We start from the raw sequence: 21,699 nt of genomic DNA on the forward strand, positions 1-21,699 counted from the left end.
AGATCAAATGATTTCTATATTCTTTTCCAGCCGGACAGGATTTAATATATCATATGTTAAAGTAGTCCGTTATCTATACAAATCCAAGTGGGACACAGCCTGTGTCCTACTACCACATATAGACAAGTGTGACATACAAAAAGGGGGAGTGTCAGGCAAGGGGAGAAAGTCTGCGTACAATCAAATTTTGCAGGCTAATAAATCGTAAATACACTATTGTAATATATTATATAGTCTAGTCAAAAACATATAGTGTATATGGTGTCGACGACGTTTCGATCCCTATGCTAAGATGAGGGGATCATCCTCAGGACATTGTAATTCATGCCTGTGTTAAATTTCCTTATCTACTTCAAGGCCAGATAGAAATTAAAAACATATCACATAGACAATACATAAACATGGATTGACAATTGGGGAAATAGGGGGAAGAAAAATGGGGAGAAAAGAGGTATATAACTTATATAAACATAAGGTGTACAACGTTTACCACGCAATTTTTACAACGCACTACCATTACAACGCAACTTTTACAACGCAAAAACTTTTACAACGCATACCATTACAACGCAAGATTTTACAACGCATATACCTTTACAACGCATACCATTACAACGTAAGTATTGGTAATTATATAATTATTTTTTAAATGTTATATGTTTGTGTTTTTGGGTAAAGGGGTATTTTTAGGGTTCAGGGTCAGTTTTCAGTTTTTGGGTAAAGGGGTATTTTTAGGGTTCAGGGTCAGTTTTCAGTTTTTAGGTAAAGGGGTATTTTTAGGATTCAGGGTCAGTTTTCAGTTTTTGGGTAAAGGGGTATTTTTAGGGTTCAGGGTCAGTTTTCAGTTTTTGGGTAAAGGGGTATTTTTAGCGTTCAGGGTCAGTTTTCAGTTTTTGGGTAAAGGGGTATTTTTAGGGTTCAGGGTCAGTTTTGGGTTTTTGGGGTAAAAGGGTATTTTTAGGGTTCAGGGTCAGTTTTGGGTTTTTGGGGTAAAGGGGTATTTTTAGGGTTCAGGGTCAGTTTTGGGTTTTTGGGGTAAAGGGGTATTTTTAGGGTTAAGTGTTATTTTGGGTTTTTTGGGGTACAGGGGTATTTTGTAAAAAAAAAAAAATTATATTTAAATTAAATTAATTAATTAACATTAAATAAAATTTAATTATATTAAAATAATATTAATTAATTTATATTAAAAAAATTATTATATACTTACCAATACTTACGTTGTAATGGTATGCGTTGTAAAGGTATATGCGTTGTAAAATCTTGCGTTGTAATGGTATGCGTTGTAAAACTTTTTGCGTTGTAAAAGTTTCGTTGTAATGGTAGGCGTTGTAAAAGTATGCGTTGTAACGTCATACATCCAAACATAATGTACATAATTAAGAGAGGCATGTGTGACCAGTGAGTATCATAAAACTGATCCATGTGACAGGGTGCCCTAATATCAGCATTATTTACAATACATGTGGAATAAATTACATTACAAGAAGGTTGGACGAATTTCTCCGTGGAGGAACGATATGGTATGAGGGAAATTTCAGCTGGTGTGGGAAGGCCCGTTTAAATAGATTCACACATGGCACGCACCTGAGAAGAATGCCTAGTGGTACTACTGGACCTGCGCGGCTATGATGCGATAAATCGTAGCCAAGGCCAGTACCTAAGGAATTATACATGGCCGTAAAACCGTGAAAAATTCTAAAAGTGCGGGCGCGGCTGAAATTAACAATGCCGAAAAGTATCAAGGTGTGCGGTGCAACACGGTGGATCATGGCGTTTACCTACGAAAATGCTGGAGTGACAATAGTCGTACGTGCAGGTAGCCGGTGAAGTTTAAAAAAAAAAAGGATTCTCTAAGTGAAAGAGGCATATAGTGATTAAGATGCTACATGGAACATCGTGCGAGCAGCAGTGGCTGCTGGTGTCCTTACTGTCATACAACGGCGCGCTGCCTTCTCGATACAGGTTTGCGATGAGTATCCGGCAGCTGGGAGGGGAAATTAGAGTTAGTGAATGGAATGGAACCGTACTGGGGCATGCGTTTTGGTGGCCTACGGTGCTGCTTATCTTAGAATCTGTAAACTCTTGTTAGGGTGGCAGAATTAAGCCTAAGGAGAGAGAAACAAGGGGGAATGAGGAGCCGGTACGGCCGTCATAATTAATAAACTAGGGCAGATGGAAACATCCAGTATTCTTACCGTGTGGTTGATGAGCAGTGGTCCTAGAATGGGGTACAAGCCGACAGTCGAGACGATACTCAGAGTGAGTGTACACAGCTTGGAACTGAAACTCCAATAAGTTTGGGTCGATCATGTGACAGTGACCATGAGACCGGGGGAAGGTCTCTAGCTCTTAGGCTAGGAGATGTGAACTAATGAGTTGGCCATTTTATAAGGGTGCAAAGTGAAGGTCTCATGCTTCTGCATAGGGAGAGGTAAACTAATGAGGCAGCCATTTTGGAAAGTGTTGTTTAAGGCATGAATACGTCCAACAAATTAGTGAGTCATCCAACCACTACCGATAAAACAATTAAATTACATACATATAGAGTTATACAGGACTATGATGGTGTAGCATTGTCATATTCAATTTATCCAGAAGAAATTGCATGGTCATAGCAAAGAAGTCCAATCTTCGAGACGGTCGAGACCATTGTGGATGCTTTTAGTCTTAAGTATCCATTTGAGCTCTGCCTTGTTCATGAGTCGGTTGAGATCTCCGCCCCTTGGTGGGACTGTTATTGCGTCAATGATTGTCCATTGTAGATCCATTTTGGTATGATCTTTTTCGATGAAATGGTCCACAAGAGGCGCATTAGGTGTTTTACATCGAATCCTGCTCTTGTGCTGGCAGATTATGATGCGTGCCTTCTGCGTCGTCTGCCCTACATATATTTTGTGGCAGGGGCAGAACATTTCATTAATAACATTCATGCGATTACAATTCGTGAAGTGTTTCCTCTGAAAGTTGGTTTGTTCAAAAGTAAAGTCTTTCCCTTCCACCTTTCCTAGTCTTTACAGGAAATCAACAGATTGCAACACGCTATTGAGCTACCAAAGCCACCACCCACGGGCACTGCGTGACTCACTTCCCTACTCTCAGTTTCTCTGTACACGGAGAATTTGTTACCAAAAAGAGGACTACTTTCTGGAGGCAAGTACTCTGAGTAACAAACTGCAATCTCAAGGGTACCCGCGCAAACTAATCCGTAGCTCCTTAAAAAGGGCTTGGTACTGTCCAAGGGAAGTACTGCTGAAACCCAGAGAAAAAAAGACACAGAACCGGCAAATATGTGTGACAACCTTTTCTCCAGCCTCTAATGCTATTAAAAAAAGTATCAAGAAACATTGGGGCACAATCAGCGCTGGCACCTTAAACCTTGAGCGCCCATTGTTTGCCTTCAAAAAAATCTAAAACTATCAGGGACCACTTGGTACGCGCTGCACTGCCCACCCAAAACACAAGAGGTACCATAAATTAATTGTGGAGGCTCCCACGATTAACGGGTCATGTGAAATGTGGTTCATGTAGTGTATGTGATTGTACAGTGGAAAGGAAAGACTTTACTTTTGAACAAACCAACTTTCAGAGGAAATACTTCACGAATTGTAATCGCATGAATGTTATTAATGACATTTTCTGCCCCTGCCACAAAATATATGTAGGGCAGACAACGAAGAAGGCACGCATCAGAATCTGCCAGCACAAGAGCAGGATTCGATGTAAAACACCTAAGCGCCTCTTGTGGACCATTTTATTGAAAAAGATCGTACCGAAATGGATCTACAATGGACAATCATTGACGCAATAAAAGTCCCACCAAGGGGCGGAGATCTCAACCGACTCATGAACAAGGCAGAGCTCAAATGGATACATAAGACTAAAAGCATCCACAATGGTCTCCACCGGCTCGGAGAATGTACTTCTTTGCTATGACCATGCAATTTCTTCTGGATTAATTGAATATGACACTGCTACACCATCATAGTCCTGTATATCTTTATATGTATGTAATTTAATTGTTTTATTGATAGTGGTTGGATGACTCACTAATTTGTTGGACGTATTCATGTCTTAAAGAACACCTTCCAAAATGGCCGCCTCATTAGTTTACCTCTCCCTATGCAGAAGCATGAGACCTTCACTTTGCACCCTTATAAAATGGCCGACTCATTAGTTCACTTCTCCTAGCCTAAGAGCTGGAGACCTTCACCTGGTCACATGGTCACTGTCACATGATCGGCCCAAACGTAATGGAGTTTCAGTTCCAAGCCGCATACAGTCACTCTGAGCATCGTCTCGACTATCGGCTTGGAGCCCATTCTAGGACCACTGCTCATCAACCACATGGTAAAAGTACTGGATGTTTCCATCTGCCCTAGTTTATAAATTATGATGGCCGTACTGGCTCCTCATTCCCCCTTGTTTCTCTCTCCTTAGGATAAATTCTGCCACACTAACAAGAGTTTGCAGATTCTAAGGTAAGCGGCACCTTAGGCCACCAAAACGCATGCCTCAGTACGGTCCCATTCCATTCACTAACTCTAATTTCCCCTCCTCAGCTGCCGGATTCTAATCGCAAACCTGCATCGAGAATGCAGCGTGCCGTTGTATGACGGTAAGGACACCACCACCCATTGCTGCTCGCACGATGTTCCATGTAGCATCTCAATCACTATATGCCTCTTTCACTTGCGGAATCCTTTTTTTAAAAAAACATCACCGGCTACCTCCACGTACGGCTATTGTCACTCCGACATTTTCGTGAGTAAGCGCCATGATACGCCTTGTTGCACCGCACTCCTTAATACTTTTCGGCATTGTTAATTTCTCCCGCGCCCGCACTTTTTAAATTTGTTCACGTTTCTTCAGCTATGTAGAATTCCTAAGGTACTGCCCTTGGCTACGATTTATCGCCTCATAGCAGCGCAGGTCCCGTAGTACCAACGGGCATTCTTCTCAGGTTTGTGCCATGTCTGAATCTATTTCAAAGGGACTTCCCACACCAGCTGAAATTTCCCTCATACCATATTGTTCCTCCACGGAGAAATTCGTCCAACCCTCTTGTAATGTAATTTATTCCATATGTATTGTAAATAATGCTGATATTAGGGCACCCTGTCACATGGATCAGTTCTATGATACTCACTGGTCACACATGCCTGTCTTAATTATGCACATTATGTTTATATAATTTCTATACCTCTTTTCTCCCCATTTTTCTTCCCCCTTTCTCCCCAATTGTCAATCCATGTTTATGTATTGTCTATGTGATATGGTTTTAATTTATTTCTATCTGGGCTTGAAGTAGATAAGGAAATTTAACACAGGCATGAATTACAATGTCCTGAGGATGATCCCCTCATCTTAGCATAGGGATCGAAACGTCGTCGACACCATATACACTAAAGGTTTTTGACTATACTATATAATATGTTACAATAGTGTATTTACGATTTATTAGCCTGCAAAATTTGATTGTACGCAGACTTTCTCCCCTTGCCTGACACTCCCCCTTTTTGTATGTCACACTTGTCTATATGTGGTAGTAGGACACAGGCTGTGTCCCACTTGGCTTTGTATAGATAACTGACTACTTTAACATATGATATATTAAATCCTGTCCAGCTGGACAAAGAATATAGAAATTATTATTTATTATTATTATTATTATTTATTTTTTGTAAAGCGCGAGGTATCCCAGCGCTGAAGAACCCTGAATTCACCAGGTAAACGGAGCAAGAAATTGAGAAGGACAAGGGAAGAAAGGGGGAAACTGAGGCAGAAAGGAGGGGGGGGGGGTGTGCAGGATTTAGGGAAAAAGATGGGTTTTTAACAGTTTCCTGAAGCGCAGGTATTGAGGTTCAAGACGTAAGTTACGGGGAAGTGCGTTCCAAAGGCGGAAGGCTTGAACCGAGAAACGTCTTCCTCCTGCTCGTGTTTTTCTGAATCTAGGAATGGTAGTTAAGTTTTCTGCATTGGAGCGGAGGGGCCTAGAGTTCCTATAGGGAGTGACCAGTTTGCTGAGAATAGGAGGGCCTTGGTTCTGCAGCGTTTTGTGAACATAGGGCTTTAAATTTGACTCTCTCCCTTATGGGGAGCCAATGGAGAAGTTTGAGAGCGGGCTTGGCAGATGATCTGGCCGGGGTGTTAGTGATGATCCGGGCGGCCGCGTTCTGAATTGTCTGTAGTTTAGTAAGGGTCGCTTCGGGGGCACCCAGATAAATCACGTTACTATAGTCCAGTCTCGATATTATGAGACCTTGGACTAAAAGTTTTTGGGATTTAGGGGGGAGAAGGGGCAGGACTTTCCTCAGAGATTTTAAGAGGCCGAAACAAGTCCCTGCCACCTTCTTGGCTTGTGAGGTGAAGGAGAGATCGGAATCGATCCATTTGATCTATATTTATTTCTCTTTTGTATCCTTCACTGTCTAGGGAAAGCAGTCTGTCACTAGAGTTGACCCTTGAGATTGCAGTTTGTTACTCAGAGTACTTGCCTCCAGAAAGTAGTCCTCTTTTTGGTAACAAATTCTCCGTGTACAGAGAAACTGAGAGTAGGGAAGTGAGTCACGCAGTGCCCGTGGGTGGTGGCTTTGGTAGCTCAATAGCGTGTTGCAATCTGTTGATTTCCTGTAAAGACTAGGAAAGGTGGAAGGGAAAGACTTTACTTTTGAACAAACCAACTTTCAGAGGAAATACTTCACGAATTGTAATCGCATGAATGTTATTAATGACATTTTCTGCCCCTGCCACAAAATATATGTAGGGCAGACAACGAAGAAGGCACGCATCAGAATCTGCCAGCACAAGAGCAGGATTCGATGTAAAACACCTAAGCGCCTCTTGTGGACCATTTTATTGAAAAAGATCGTACCGAAATGGATCTACAATGGACAATCATTGACGCAATAAAAGTCCCACCAAGGGGCGGAGATCTCAACCGACTCATGAACAAGGCAGAGCTCAAATGGATACATAAGACTAAAAGCATCCACAATGGTCTCCACCGGCTCGGAGAATGTACTTCTTTGCTATGACCATGCAATTTCTTCTGGATTAATTGAATATGACACTGCTACACCATCATAGTCCTGTATATCTTTATATGTATGTAATTTAATTGTTTTATTGATAGTGGTTGGATGACTCACTAATTTGTTGGACGTATTCATGTCTTAAAGAACACCTTCCAAAATGGCCGCCTCATTAGTTTACCTCTCCCTATGCAGAAGCATGAGACCTTCACTTTGCACCCTTATAAAATGGCCGACTCATTAGTTCACTTCTCCTAGCCTAAGAGCTGGAGACCTTCACCTGGTCACATGGTCACTGTCACATGATCGGCCCAAACGTAATGGAGTTTCAGTTCCAAGCCGCATACAGTCACTCTGAGCATCGTCTCGACTATCGGCTTGGAGCCCATTCTAGGACCACTGCTCATCAACCACATGGTAAAAGTACTGGATGTTTCCATCTGCCCTAGTTTATAAATTATGATGGCCGTACTGGCTCCTCATTCCCCCTTGTTTCTCTCTCCTTAGGATAAATTCTGCCACACTAACAAGAGTTTGCAGATTCTAAGGTAAGCGGCACCTTAGGCCACCAAAACGCATGCCTCAGTACGGTCCCATTCCATTCACTAACTCTAATTTCCCCTCCTCAGCTGCCGGATTCTAATCGCAAACCTGCATCGAGAATGCAGCGTGCCGTTGTATGACGGTAAGGACACCACCACCCATTGCTGCTCGCACGATGTTCCATGTAGCATCTCAATCACTATATGCCTCTTTCACTTGCGGAATCCTTTTTTTAAAAAAACATCACCGGCTACCTCCACGTACGGCTATTGTCACTCCGACATTTTCGTGAGTAAGCGCCATGATACGCCTTGTTGCACCGCACTCCTTAATACTTTTCGGCATTGTTAATTTCTCCCGCGCCCGCACTTTTTAAATTTGTTCACGTTTCTTCAGCTATGTAGAATTCCTAAGGTACTGCCCTTGGCTACGATTTATCGCCTCATAGCAGCGCAGGTCCCGTAGTACCAACGGGCATTCTTCTCAGGTTTGTGCCATGTCTGAATCTATTTCAAAGGGACTTCCCACACCAGCTGAAATTTCCCTCATACCATATTGTTCCTCCACGGAGAAATTCGTCCAACCCTCTTGTAATGTAATTTATTCCATATGTATTGTAAATAATGCTGATATTAGGGCACCCTGTCACATGGATCAGTTCTATGATACTCACTGGTCACACATGCCTGTCTTAATTATGCACATTATGTTTATATAATTTCTATACCTCTTTTCTCCCCATTTTTCTTCCCCCTTTCTCCCCAATTGTCAATCCATGTTTATGTATTGTCTATGTGATATGGTTTTAATTTATTTCTATCTGGGCTTGAAGTAGATAAGGAAATTTAACACAGGCATGAATTACAATGTCCTGAGGATGATCCCCTCATCTTAGCATAGGGATCGAAACGTCGTCGACACCATATACACTAAAGGTTTTTGACTATACTATATAATATGTTACAATAGTGTATTTACGATTTATTAGCCTGCAAAATTTGATTGTACGCAGACTTTCTCCCCTTGCCTGACACTCCCCCTTTTTGTATGTCACACTTGTCTATATGTGGTAGTAGGACACAGGCTGTGTCCCACTTGGCTTTGTATAGATAACTGACTACTTTAACATATGATATATTAAATCCTGTCCAGCTGGACAAAGAATATAGAAATTATTATTTATTATTATTATTATTATTTATTTTTTGTAAAGCGCGAGGTATCCCAGCGCTGAAGAACCCTGAATTCACCAGGTAAACGGAGCAAGAAATTGAGAAGGACAAGGGAAGAAAGGGGGAAACTGAGGCAGAAAGGAGGGGGGGGGGGGTGTGCAGGATTTAGGGAAAAAGATGGGTTTTTAACAGTTTCCTGAAGCGCAGGTATTGAGGTTCAAGACGTAAGTTACGGGGAAGTGCGTTCCAAAGGCGGAAGGCTTGAACCGAGAAACGTCTTCCTCCTGCTCGTGTTTTTCTGAATCTAGGAATGGTAGTTAAGTTTTCTGCATTGGAGCGGAGGGGCCTAGAGTTCCTATAGGGAGTGACCAGTTTGCTGAGAATAGGAGGGCCTTGGTTCTGCAGCGTTTTGTGAACATAGGGCTTTAAATTTGACTCTCTCCCTTATGGGGAGCCAATGGAGAAGTTTGAGAGCGGGCTTGGCAGATGATCTGGCCGGGGTGTTAGTGATGATCCGGGCGGCCGCGTTCTGAATTGTCTGTAGTTTAGTAAGGGTCGCTTCGGGGGCACCCAGATAAATCACGTTACTATAGTCCAGTCTCGATATTATGAGACCTTGGACTAAAAGTTTTTGGGATTTAGGGGGGAGAAGGGGCAGGACTTTCCTCAGAGATTTTAAGAGGCCGAAACAAGTCCCTGCCACCTTCTTGGCTTGTGAGGTGAAGGAGAGATCGGAATCGATCCATTTGATCTATATTTATTTCTCTTTTGTATCCTTCACTGTCTAGGGAAAGCAGTCTGTCACTAGAGTTGAGTCTGTCTGTAGAGAGGAGAAAAATACTGTATGTACCCATGGTCCCTGACCCATTGCTTTATTGGGTTTCCCTTGTGCCTTGTACCAAAGTGGATTAACAGCAGGGCTGGCCTCTGTGGGCTCAAGGCAGGCTCCAGGCCTCAAAGCAGTCCTTATAGGTACAACGAGGCAGTCTAGCAGAGTATGCAGCAGGTCACAGCAGCAGGCAGTCCTCTGAGAGTCCTTCTAGGTACAGCGAGGCAGTCTAGCAGAGTATGCAGCAGGTCACAGCAGCAGGCAGTCCTCTGAGAGTCCTTCTAGGTACAGCGAGGCAGTCTTCCACAGTATGCAGCAGGCAGTCCTCTGAGAGTCCTTCCAAAGGTCCAGAAACTGAGCTGAAGAGTGGGGCTGAGGGCACTATTTTTTATACCTGGTTCCCTTCCTCTGGAAGGGAAGGGGGGAGGAGCTTTTAGAAAGTTTCTTAGCAGTGCCTGGAACTTCCTGACTCCCCTGCCCTGCGTCCAAGATGGCTGCAATGACAATGTGGAGGTGATAAGTCATTTGTGTGATGGCAGAGCACAGCCTGTTCATCTGTAAGTGGGGCTGTCCGTAGAGAGGAGTCTGTCTATAGGGAGAGGTGTCTTTTTGTAGAGAGGACTGTACATAGAGAAGAGATTGCCCGTAGAGAGGAGTCTGTCCATAGAGAGGAGTCTGTCCGCAGACAGGAGTTTGTCTCTGGAGAGAGAAGTTTGTCCATAGAGAAGAGCCTGTCCATAAAGAGGGGTCTGACCATAGGGAGGAGTATGTCTGTATAGAGGAGTCTGTCCTTAGAGTGAAGTCTGTCCATTGAGAGGAGTCTGTCCATTGAGAGAGGAACAACCATAGAGAGGAGACTGTCCGTAGAGAGGTGTCTGTCCATGAAAAGAGGTCTGTCCATAGAGAAAAGTCGGTTCTTACAGAGGAGTTTGTTCAAAGAGAGGGGTCTGTCCATATAGATGAGAGTGTTTTTATAGCTGAGTCAGGAGTCTGTCCTTTAGAGGAGTCTGTCCATAGAGAGGAGTCTGTCCACAGAGAGGAGTCTGTCCACAGAGAGGAGTCTGTCCATAAAGCAGTGACTGTTCATAGAGAGGGATCTGTTCATACAGGACAGTCTGTCCATAGAGAGGAGCCTCTCCGTGGAGAGTAGTCTGTCCGTAAAGTGAAGTCTGTCTGCAGAGAGGAGTCTCTCCATAGAGAAGTGTCTATTCGTAGCAAAGATAGTGTTTGTATAGAGGATTCTGTCGATAGAGAGGGATCTGATAATTGAGAGGGTGTCTGTCCATAGAGAGGAGTCTGTCCATAGAGAGGAGTCTGTCCATAGAGAGGAGTCTGTCCATAGAGAGGAGTCTGTCCATAGAGAGGACTCTGTCCATAGAGAGGGGTCTGTCCATAGAGAGGGGTCTGTCCATAGAGAGGTGTCTGTTCGTAAAGAGGAGTCTGATACTAGAGAGGAGCCTCTCCTTAGAGATGAGAGTGTTTGTGGAGAGGAGTCTGACTATAGACAAGAGTGTGTCCTTAGATAGGAGTGTGTTTTTAAAAAGGAGTCTGCCCATAGAGAGGGGTCTGTTCATAGAGAAGGATTTGTCCCTAGAGAGGGGTCTGTCAATAGAAAGGAGTCTGTCTATGGAGAGGTGTCTGTTTGTAAAGAGGACTGTGCATAGAGAAGAGATTGCCCGTAGTGAGGAGTCTGTCCATGTAGCGGAGTCTAGTCATAGAGAGGAGTCATCCCATAGAAAGGGGTCTGGCCGTATGGAGGAGTCGGTTGATAGAAAGGGGTCTGTCCATAGTTAGGACTTTCAACAAGATTTTATATCCCGGTGCACTCAAAAGTAAACTCAATATAATATCCTTTGTACTTTGTACTGGTTTAAAGGTGTGCTGCTGAAGTCTGTCGCACCGTGCCTAGCGGTGCCCTTGCATATAAGATCTGTGCGTGAGAGGAATTATCCAAACACCAAAGACTCAAAAAGGTTTCTTAAAAAATAGTAGTACTCTTTCAAAATGATGTTTTCAACAGTTCATCTTGTTTTCATTCATATATTTCTTTATTTGATTATGTTTCTTTTCATTGAATCCATACGTATATACAAATATTTCTTTTTGCATTAACTTAAACATTGCATTTCATACAACACCCAATGCATTTCGGGTCATCAAAAACGACCCTTCCTCAGGGGTCTGAAAAGGAAAAATACAGGACCAGATCAGCCTCAAGTGACATTGTATATAACATTAAATTAACACGCAAAACATGATGATACAGCCCGAATTTGATAAAGCTATGTGCTTGCTGGCTAGCAAGTGGTATGTAGTTGGAAATCAACAAGAAAAACAATAATGTGCATCAACCCAAAGCTGCCTAACATTTGAAACGACAATATGTGTAACCTTTGTGTAAAAGACCACGCTGAGGTATACAACAAAGGAGAAAAAATAAATAAAGTACACCCTGATGTAACTGACAAGAAAACTCCAGTGTATATGGCGCTGAATAACTCAACAATAATGTGGTTAATGAAAAAGAAAACAAAGTAGCGCTAGTAACGAAAAACAGTTAACTAAACGGGTGTTATAAAGCCGATGGGTATGTCGAGTAAAGGTCAGGAACACTCTTAAAGAAATTACTTACATCAATAAAGCAGCAACGTGCTGGATCAACCTCAATGAATCATTTGTATTTCCTGGTTCAACGTCCGGTTCTAAGTTAGCCAATCGGCTACATTTTAACACCATACGAGGGTGTCATGTGATACGACTATGCAACCTTCAGTTCGGTCACGTTTAGGGGGGTAACCAATTACGACCTTACTACAATAAATCTCTATTATAACACATATCAGCTGCGTAAGCACTAGTCATGTGACACGGGCAAGGATGGCCCATGCCGTGCCGAGACGATGCTGATGAATCCGAATGGTGAGCAAGAGGACCAATACATAACGGCAAGGAGGGGACGGAGCACGCCATTGACAGCAGGCTGCATAAACAGAGCAACAGAAGTGGAAATACGAGCGTCTCAGGAAGGGGGGAGCCGCAGGAAGACATAAGCCTCCCTGGCGGCATGGTGGATAAGAGAGGTACAGCGGATGGTTATGGAGGCACACCGACAAGGCGGTGTGTAGAAGGAGGGCCACTCACACTGGGATGCCGAACGGCAGGGTGAGTAGGCCTGACAAAAGGGGGTAGCAGACAGAGACGGCGCTCGCAGCCCAGACCCAGCCGGACGGCAGGGCACAAAAAGAGACCAGCAAGGTAGCGAGTTGGGGCCTAACTCTGGGGAGAGGCTACCCCCCACACGCAAAGGGGCGTGGAAACCAACAGAACAAGATGGACCACAAAAGTGCTAAGAAAGGAGATACGCCTATAAGAGAGCGGAATAACGAACTGTCATGGTGATTCATGATTCTAGGCTATGCAGAGGAGGCATGACAAGCAAATGATTTTTGACCAAGAATGATGGATGACAATTGAGTTATGACAGTGTAACACAAATGATTTATGACGTCCAAGCTATGGCGGTCCATGACACAAATGATTTATGGTACGCAAATGATTTATGACACATGATGTATGACCCTCTGATATGCAAATAAGTGACGATAGACAAATGATTTACGACCGACAAAACGATTTATGACCAACAGAATGATTTATGACCAATGATTTATGACAGGCGACGCTAATCATTTATGATGTTCAATTTATCGTGACACCAAATGATTTATGACATACGGATGATGTATGATGCGTAATTTATGATAGGCATGATAATGATTTATGAACCTGGCCATAAACGTGATGCCCAGGGGACAGAAAAATGAATTGGTATATAATGGTAATAAAACTGCGGCCAAAAACGACAACAACAAACTACAACTCGTGTTGGCTGCGATTTTGGTAACATGTCTGTTTCCGGAGTGGGCCATGTGCAGTGCGGGGGTTATGAAATACCAGTATTTGTAAAGCGCACAGCTACCTTCGAACTGGTGTCCCGGCACTGGGGGCCCTCTGGAAGATTAAGCGAGCTACTGCCCAGAGTGACATGGTGCCGGGGATCGAGCCGTGAACCCCGTAGTCCGGAGTTCGGGACCCAGGCCACTGCGCCACACCTCTTCCTTGGAGAGCAAGACGTCCTACAGAGGCGCGACTAGTTCATGCTACCGTTCCCCGGGCAGCCAGCAATGCCCCCCCACATGTGAGGCATTGCTCCCCTGCATCCGCAGCACAGCGCCAGCACTGTCCTCCTGCCAACACTGCATCCGCAGTCTCTCTCAGCACCTTGCCAGCACAGCTGCCCTACATCTGCAGGTGGCCCCCCTGAACACTACAAATCCTGCTGTCTGCCACCCCGGCTCCCTGCATCCGCAGCACACCCCCAGCACTGCTCTCCTGCCCCCACTGCATCCGCAGGCTCCCTCAGTACTCTGTCAGCACAGCTGCCCTACATCTGCAGGGCACCCCCTGAACACTACAACCTCTGCAGTCTGCCCCCACTGCCCTCTGCATCTGCAGCACACCGCCAGCACCGCCCCCTGCATCCACAGTACCATGTCGCACAGCTGCAGTACATTTGCAGTCGCCCCCGCACACTACAGCTCCTGCTGTCTGCCACCCCTGCCCCCCTGCATCCGCAGCACATCCCCAGCACGGCTCTCCTTCCCTCCTTGTCCTTCCAGAAGCCTCCCTGCGCCCCTGCACACTGCAGTCACACTGCACCCTGCCTGCACTGCACTGTAAACAAACGCTCTGTTGGACCCGGCCTCGTGGCATGGTTCGTGCCTGTCCCGCCACCCCCGGTGAGCGTCGGCCTGCACCCTGAGCCCCTGCGCCGCATCCCCGTAAGAGTAGCCTGCCCCCTGAAGCCTGGTCGTCTCATCCCTGGTAAGCCCGGACCTCCGTAACCCACGACCAGGCCCGCATGTCCCCGTCCCGCTCCCGGCTCCGAGCGCCTAACCTTGCATGCCCCACAAGGCCCGGCAGCCATTTTCCCTTCCCGAGATCCCTGTCTCCCTGGGCCTAGCGTAACCCCGGCCCCATCGAAACCCAGACTCCAAAGGCGCGCCAGTCCCGGCTGGGGGGTAAAGGGCTCCCCAAGTGTGATAAGCCCGGCAGTTTCGATGGCACCTCCGGCCTCCCCTGAGAGACTGGTATCTGTCACACCTTTGGCCCTCCCCTGTGGGCCAGTTTCGATCGCACCCTTGGCCTCCCTGAGCGCTGGCTCCAGACCTGCTGGGCGTCTGGGAATCCCCGGACCCATTTCTCAAAGGATCAAAGAGCCAACCGCCGGACCTCGCCAACTACCAGCCCCCAGGGCTTGAGACCTCCGCCTGCGAGGGTCCGGACTTCAAAGAGCCCCTGGACTATATCTGGGCCCGCCCGACAACTAGCGGGCAGTTGTATCTTGGACCTGAAGCCCTACTGATCTGATCGTGGCTGACCCTAAGACGAACTCATCTGGAACCTCGGAGCCCTGCTGACGCTGTCGCGGCTCAAGCTGAACTGAACCATCGGAGCCCTGCTGACGCTGTCGCGGCTCAAGCTGAACTGAACCATCGGAGCCCTGCTGACGCTGTAGCGGCTCAAGCTGAACTGAACCATCAGAGCCCTGCTGACGCTGTCGCGGCTCAAGCTGAACTGAACCATCGGAGCCCTGCTGACGCTGTCGTGGCTCAAGCTGAACTGAACCTTCGTAGCCCTGCTGACGCTGTCGCGGCTCCTCACAAACTTCTCCAGATCGAGCCCTGCTGACCTCGTCGCGGCTCGAGGGGTACTCTGGTCCGGCTGGACCATCGAGACCAGTATCACGACCGAACCGACCCGACGGAGGTGAAGCAGCCAGTACGACCGCCATCATCCGTACCCCCCGGCTCGAGGAGTGAGAGCTGAGCGGAGGGTACGCCCTGTACTGTCCCAGAGACTAAAAGACTGTCCCGCTCCCCCCTTCCCGAACCCTCCAAGACTTTGTGATCCCTCGATCATTTGTACATAAGAGTGCTTCCTACTTGCATCGCTTATATAAAGAACCTGTTACTGGAATCCAACGTTGTGGTGTCTGTTCGTAAGTGTGGTGTGAGTTCAGTGTGTACGATCCTAGACTCGACGTCCTCCCCGGTGAGGACCTCACGATAAGACTCGGCAAGATCTGTGGGAGAGGTGGGTCTTGGGGTAACCAGGTGAACAGACTCTGGCCCTCTGAGCTCACCCCTTCTAACATTGGTGGCAGCGTCGCGATAAGAACCTACGTCTAGGGATCGTACGGTACTGACACACTACCCGAACAAAGAACAACCATGAGCATCACGAGCGACAAGACCACATTCCAGATGGAGCTTCTGGGAGACTATTCACACCGTGAGCTCAAGCAATTCTGCAAAGATCTTCATATCCCGACAACAGGACTAAACACCAAAGAAGACCTTCAACAAGCTCTAACAGCCTGGGTAGAGACCGGAGCCCAACCTCCAGCACCGACAGAAGCCGAGGGAGGGGGAGCCCCCCTGATCGAAACCCACGCCCCAGAGCAAGAAGGAGCAGAGTCCCCGACGCGGACTCACAGCACAGAGAGAGGTCTGTCTCGAGAAGAGATGAACGACCGAGAACGCAACCGAAACCACGAGCTGGAACTAGCCCGTCTGAAAATGGAAGGAGAACTCAAGCTGGCCGAGAAGAAGCTAGCCATCGAGCAGCTGCGGCTGCAAGTAGAACTGGAGGAGAAAAAACTCTAGAGAGAACTGGAGGAGAAGAAACTCCAGAGAGAACACGAAGGGAAAAGACTCCATCTGGAGCACGAGCGCAGCATTAAGGAGATCCAACTAAAGGCCCGGACCGAAGACAACAGAGCAGCGGCAACCCGAGAGTCCGTTCCCCCGGTGGAACCCAAGGTCCACATCCCCAAGAATGTGGTCAAAGAATATTATAAGAACGATGATATTCAGCAATGGTTCAAGGCCTACGAGGTCGCCATGACCTCCCACCGAGTGCCGCAGAAAGATTGGGGAGCCGGGCTGTGGGGGCGATTCTTGAGTGAAGGGCGAGACACCCTGCTCGATCTACCGTCCGCCGAACAGACCTCCTACAGCCACATGAAAGAGGCCCTTCTCACAAGGTACGGGCTCACCCCAGAAATGTACCGCCAACGCTTCAGAGACTGCAAGAAGATCCCCGGCACCACATGGATGGAATATGTCAACTTCTACAGCCGGGCCCTGGAAGGGTGGATCAAGGGCAGCAAAGTATCCACCTTCGAGGGGCTCATCGACCTCATTGCCTACGAACATTTGTCGCTGAACTGCTTTGGGAACTCCGACAGCACCTCCTGGACAGCAAGTTGGCTGACCCCCGGAAGCTGGCCGTCGAGGCCGATCGCTGGGTGAGCACCAGAGTACCTCGGGGACCCGGGGGAGACTCTGGCCGAACTGAACAGGGATGTTCCCGCCAGCGGGGAGGGGGAACCAGAATAGACAGAGGGGATCCCAGGTAGGGTCCCCACGCAGTCCCCCCAGAAACCAGCCCAGCTCCTCACCTCCCACCACGCGCGCAGGGTTCCCCCCAGCTAACCCAGGGCCCGAGTCAGCCCAGCATGCTACCATTGCCAGCAACCAGGGCACTATGTCAATGACCCCCGCTGCCCTTTGTTCAAAAAGCCTGCCGCTGCCTGTCCCCCAGTGCGCCACATCACCTCAGTAGCCCTAGAAGAAGAGGAGGGAGAAGAGGAGTTCGAGGGAACTGACCCCGCCGCTATGATGTTAGTCTCCCTGGGGGATAGGGAGATGATCCCAGGAGCCCCCCTGCCCGACAACACCGAGAAGTACCGACAGCAGGTGACGGTCAATGGCCACCACATAGGGGCGCTTCGGGACACCGGGGCCAGTATCACCGCAGTCAAACGTCACCTAGTCACCGAAGCCCAGATTCTTCCCCACATCACCTGCAGGGTGATCGCAGCTGATAACTCAGTCCGCACCTGCCGGATAGCTCAAATCCCGTTTGAATGGGGGGGCGTCTCCGGAGAGTTGCGAGTGGCGGTCCGCTCAGACATGCCCGTGGACTGCCTGCTCGGCAACGACCTAGAGAGTTCCCGATGACAGTGGGTTGAGAAGAGGACCCACCTGGAGATGGTGGGCCTGCCCGAATGGGCCTGTGTGAACACCGGTCGATGACCACCCGAGGGGCAACTCCAGAGGCAGCCCCGGCTACCCCCGAGGACCCCGAGGTCCCTGAATCCTCTGAGACCCCTGAACTATTCCCTGGGGAGAACGCAGGCCCCCTCGGTCCTGGCGTCGAACCAACCCCGAGCTTGGACGACCTTCCTGAGTTGGCCCAGTGGCACCAGGAAGGAGGTCCGTCCCGAGAAGAATTCTGCCTAGAACAGACCTCCTGTCCATCCTTGGTCGGGCCCCGGCAGCAGGCCGTCGCCCTGGCCGCCGGTGACCAGTCCGGCTCCCACTTTGTCTATTGGGAGAACGGCCTCTTGTACAGCGAACAAAAGTCTGCGGAACTAGGGTCGGCCCAAGTGCTGGTGGTACCCCTACGCTTCCGCAGCTTCCTCCTGAACCTGGCCCATGATGTGCCCCTGGCGGGACACTTGGGTCAAGACAAAACGTATCACCGCCTAGTTACGCACTTCTACTGGCCGGGCATGCGCTCCGATGTGGAGGCCCACTGTAAGTCCTGCCCCACGTGTCAGTCCAGCGAAAAAAGCGGCGGGAGGCGCAAGGCCCCCCTCCAACCCTTCCCCGTGGTCAGTACCCCCTTTTTGAAAGGGTGGGAATCGACATCGTGGGCCCCCTCGAACCCCGGACCTCCTTGGGCCATCGCTTTATCCTTGTCCTGGTGGACCATGCCACCCGCTACCCCGAAGCCATTCCCCTCCGAACGGTGACGGCCCCCGTAGTGGGGCGGGCCCTCATGGGGATCTTCTCTCGGGTGGGATTCCCCCGAGAAGTCGTCTGCGACCGGGGGACCAACTTCATCTGGAAATACATGAAGTCCCTCTGGCAACAATGTGGGGTGACGTACAAATTCACCACCCCATATCACCCCCAGGGTAACGGTCTGGTGGAACGATTCAACCGGACCCTCAAGGGAATGATCATGGGTCTCGAAGAGCCCCTGAGGCGTAAGTGGGACGTCCTCCTTCCCTGTCTCCTCTTCGCGTACCGCGAAGTTCCCCAGAAGTCCCTGGGGTTCAGCCCCTTCGAGCTCCTCTACGGGCACCCCGTCAGGGGGCCCCTCAGTCTGGTCAAGGAAGGTTGGGAGACCGCAGCCCCGGAGCCCCCTCCAGATGTGTTTCGATACATCCTGACCCTCCGGAACCAGACTAGGAAGTTCCGAGAACTGGCCAAGGCCAAACTCGAGGCCAGTCAAGAGGAAATGAAACGGTGGTACGACCAGAATGCCACTCTGGTCGAGTTTCAGCCCGGACAGCGGGTCTGGGTGATGGCCCCCGTGGAGCCCTGTGCCCTGCAAGACAAGTGGACAGGGCCCTTCAAGGTGGTAGAGCGCAAGAGTCAGGTGACCTACCTCATCGATGTAGAGTCCCCCAGGAACCCCTTGAGGGTCCTCCATGTGAACCGCCTCAAACCCCACTTCGCCCGGTCCGAGTTGAGCTTGCTCCTCGCCACGGACGATGGAGAAGAAGAAGAAACTGAGCCTCTCCCCGACCTCCTATGCACCAAAGAAAAAGATGGCTCCGTAGAGGGAGTGAGTCTCTCCTCCTCCCTCTCTCCCGAGCAGCGCGAGGACTGTCGCCAGTTACTGGGACAATTCTCGGACCTCTTCTCCCTCACCCCCGGCGTCACCAGCTGGTGCGTCCACGACGTGGACACCGGGGACAGCCCACCGGTACGGCACCGAGCCTACCGCGTCCCTGACCGAGTCCGGGCCTGTATCAAGGCCGAGGTATCAAAGATGCTAGCTCTAGGAGTGGTCGAAGCCTCTGACAGCCCATGGGCTAGCCCCGTGGTCCTGGTTCCGAAGGCAGCCGCCCCCGGCGCTGTTCCTGAGCTGAGGTTCTGCGTTGACTACCGCGGGCTCAACGCAGTCACCAGAACCGACGCTCATCCCATCCCCCGAGCCAACGAGCTTATTGATCGCCTCGGGGCTGCTCGCTTCCTCAGTACCTTTGACCTGACCAGCGGATACTGGCAGATCGCCCTCACCGAAGGGGCCCGAGAGAGGTCCGCCTTTTCTACCCCGGATGGTCACTACCATTTCCGGGTGATGCCCTTCGGGATGAAGAACGCCCCCGCCACCTTCCAGAGGCTGGTGAACCAGGTACTGGTGGGGTTGGAAGAGTTCAGCGCTGCGTATCTGGACGATATCGCAGTCTACAGTTCCCACTGGCCCAAGCACCTCTAGCACCTCTGGGCGGTGCTGACCGCCCTGAGGAGGGCTGCACTCACCATTAAGGCAAGCAAGTGCCAGATCGGACAAGGGTCCGTCATCTACCTCGGGCACCCAGTCGGAAGCAGCCTCGTAGCCCCCCTCCAGCCCAAGATCGATGCCATTGTGGCCTGGGAGGCCCCCACGACCCAGACGGAGGTGCGGGCATTCCTAGGACTCAAGGGTACTACCTGAGATTTATCAAAGGGTACGGCGGCATTGTGATCCCCCTCACGGAGTTAACCTCCAAAAACCAGCCGAAGAAAGTCAGCTGGACCCCCGCCTGGCAAGAGGCGTTCGGAACCTTGAAAGATGCCATGTGTACGGCCCCAATCCTACAGGCCCCCGACTACTCCCGAGAGTTTGTAGTCCAGACGGATGCGTCCGAGCATGGCATCGGAGCAGTTCTGTCCCAGGTGAACGAGAGCGGCCTGGACCAGCCAGAGGCGTTCATTAGCCGGTGGCTACTCCCTCGAGAACAAAGGTGGAGCACTATCGAGCGGGAAGCCTTCGCGGTGGTTTGGGCCCTGAAGAAGCTGAGGCCCTACCTGTTCGGTACTCACTTCCGGGTTCAAACCGACCACCGACCTCTCCGGTGGCTAATGCAGATGAGAGGGGAGAATCCCAAATTGCTGCGCTGGTCTATCTCCCTCCAAGGGATGGACTTTACTGTCGAGCACCGGCCTGGTGTTGACCACGCCAACGCAGACGGCCTGTCCCGATTCTTCCGCCTCAGCGAAGAGAACCCCCAGAAGGATGGGTAGTTCTCCACGCCTTCAGCTGGGGGGGACGCGTGTTGGACCCGGCCTCGTGGCGTGGTTCACGCCTGTCCCGCCATCCCCGGCGAGCGTCGGCCTGCACCCTGAGCCCCTGCGCCGCATCCCCGTAAGAGTAGCCTGCCCCCTGCAGCCTGGTCGTCTCATCCCCGGTAAGCCCGGACCCCCGTAACCCACGACCGGGCCCGCATGTCCCCGTCCCGCTCCCGGCTCCGAGCGCCTAACCTTGCATGCCCCACAAGGCCCGGCAGCCATTTTCCCTTCCCGAGATCCCTGTCTCCCTGGGCCTAGCGTAACCCCGGCCCCAGCGAAACCCAGACTCCAAAGGCACGCCAGTCCCGGCTGGGGGGTAAAGGGCTCCCCGAGTGTGATAAGCCCGGCAGTTTCGATGGCACCTCCGGCCTCCCCTGAGAGACTGCTATCTGTCACACCTTTGGCCCTCCCCTGTGGGCCAGTTTTGATCGCACCCTTGGCCTCCCTGAGCGCTGGCTCCAGACCTGCTGGGCGTCTGGGAATCCCCAGACCCATTTCTCAAAGGATCAAAGAGCCAACCGCCGGACCTCGCCAACGACCAGCCCCCAGGGCTTGAGACCTCCGCCTGTGAGGGTCCGGACTTCAAAGAGCCCCTGGACTATATCTGGGCCCGCCCGACAACTAGCGGGCAGTTGTTTCTTGGACCTGAAGCCCTGCTGATCTGATCGCGGCTGACCCTAAGACGAACTCATCTGGAACCTCGGAGCCCCGCTGACGCTGTCGCGGCTCAAGCTGACTGAACCATCTGAGCCCTGCTGACGCTGTCGCGGCTCAAGCTGAACTGAACCATCGGAGCCCTGCTGACGCTGTCGCGGCTCAAGCTGAACTGAACCATCAGAGCCCTGCTGACGCTGTCGCGGCTCAAGCTGAACTGAACCATCGGAGCCCTGCTGACGCTGTCGCAGCTCAAGCTGAACTGAACCATC

General features: G+C 49.9%; 1 protein-coding gene across 1 annotated transcript in view; it reads left to right on the forward strand.

Annotated features, from left to right (window-relative positions):
- The window catches only part of LOC147693184 (NACHT, LRR and PYD domains-containing protein 3-like), a 330,570-nt gene that overhangs the window by 255,245 nt on the left and 53,626 nt on the right, over positions 1–21,699 (forward strand). The window lies entirely within an intron of this gene.

The sequence above is a fragment of the Lissotriton vulgaris genome, chromosome 8 (genome assembly GCF_964263255.1).
Source record: "Lissotriton vulgaris chromosome 8, aLisVul1.2, whole genome shotgun sequence".
Classification (NCBI taxonomy): Eukaryota; Metazoa; Chordata; class Amphibia; order Caudata; family Salamandridae; genus Lissotriton; species Lissotriton vulgaris.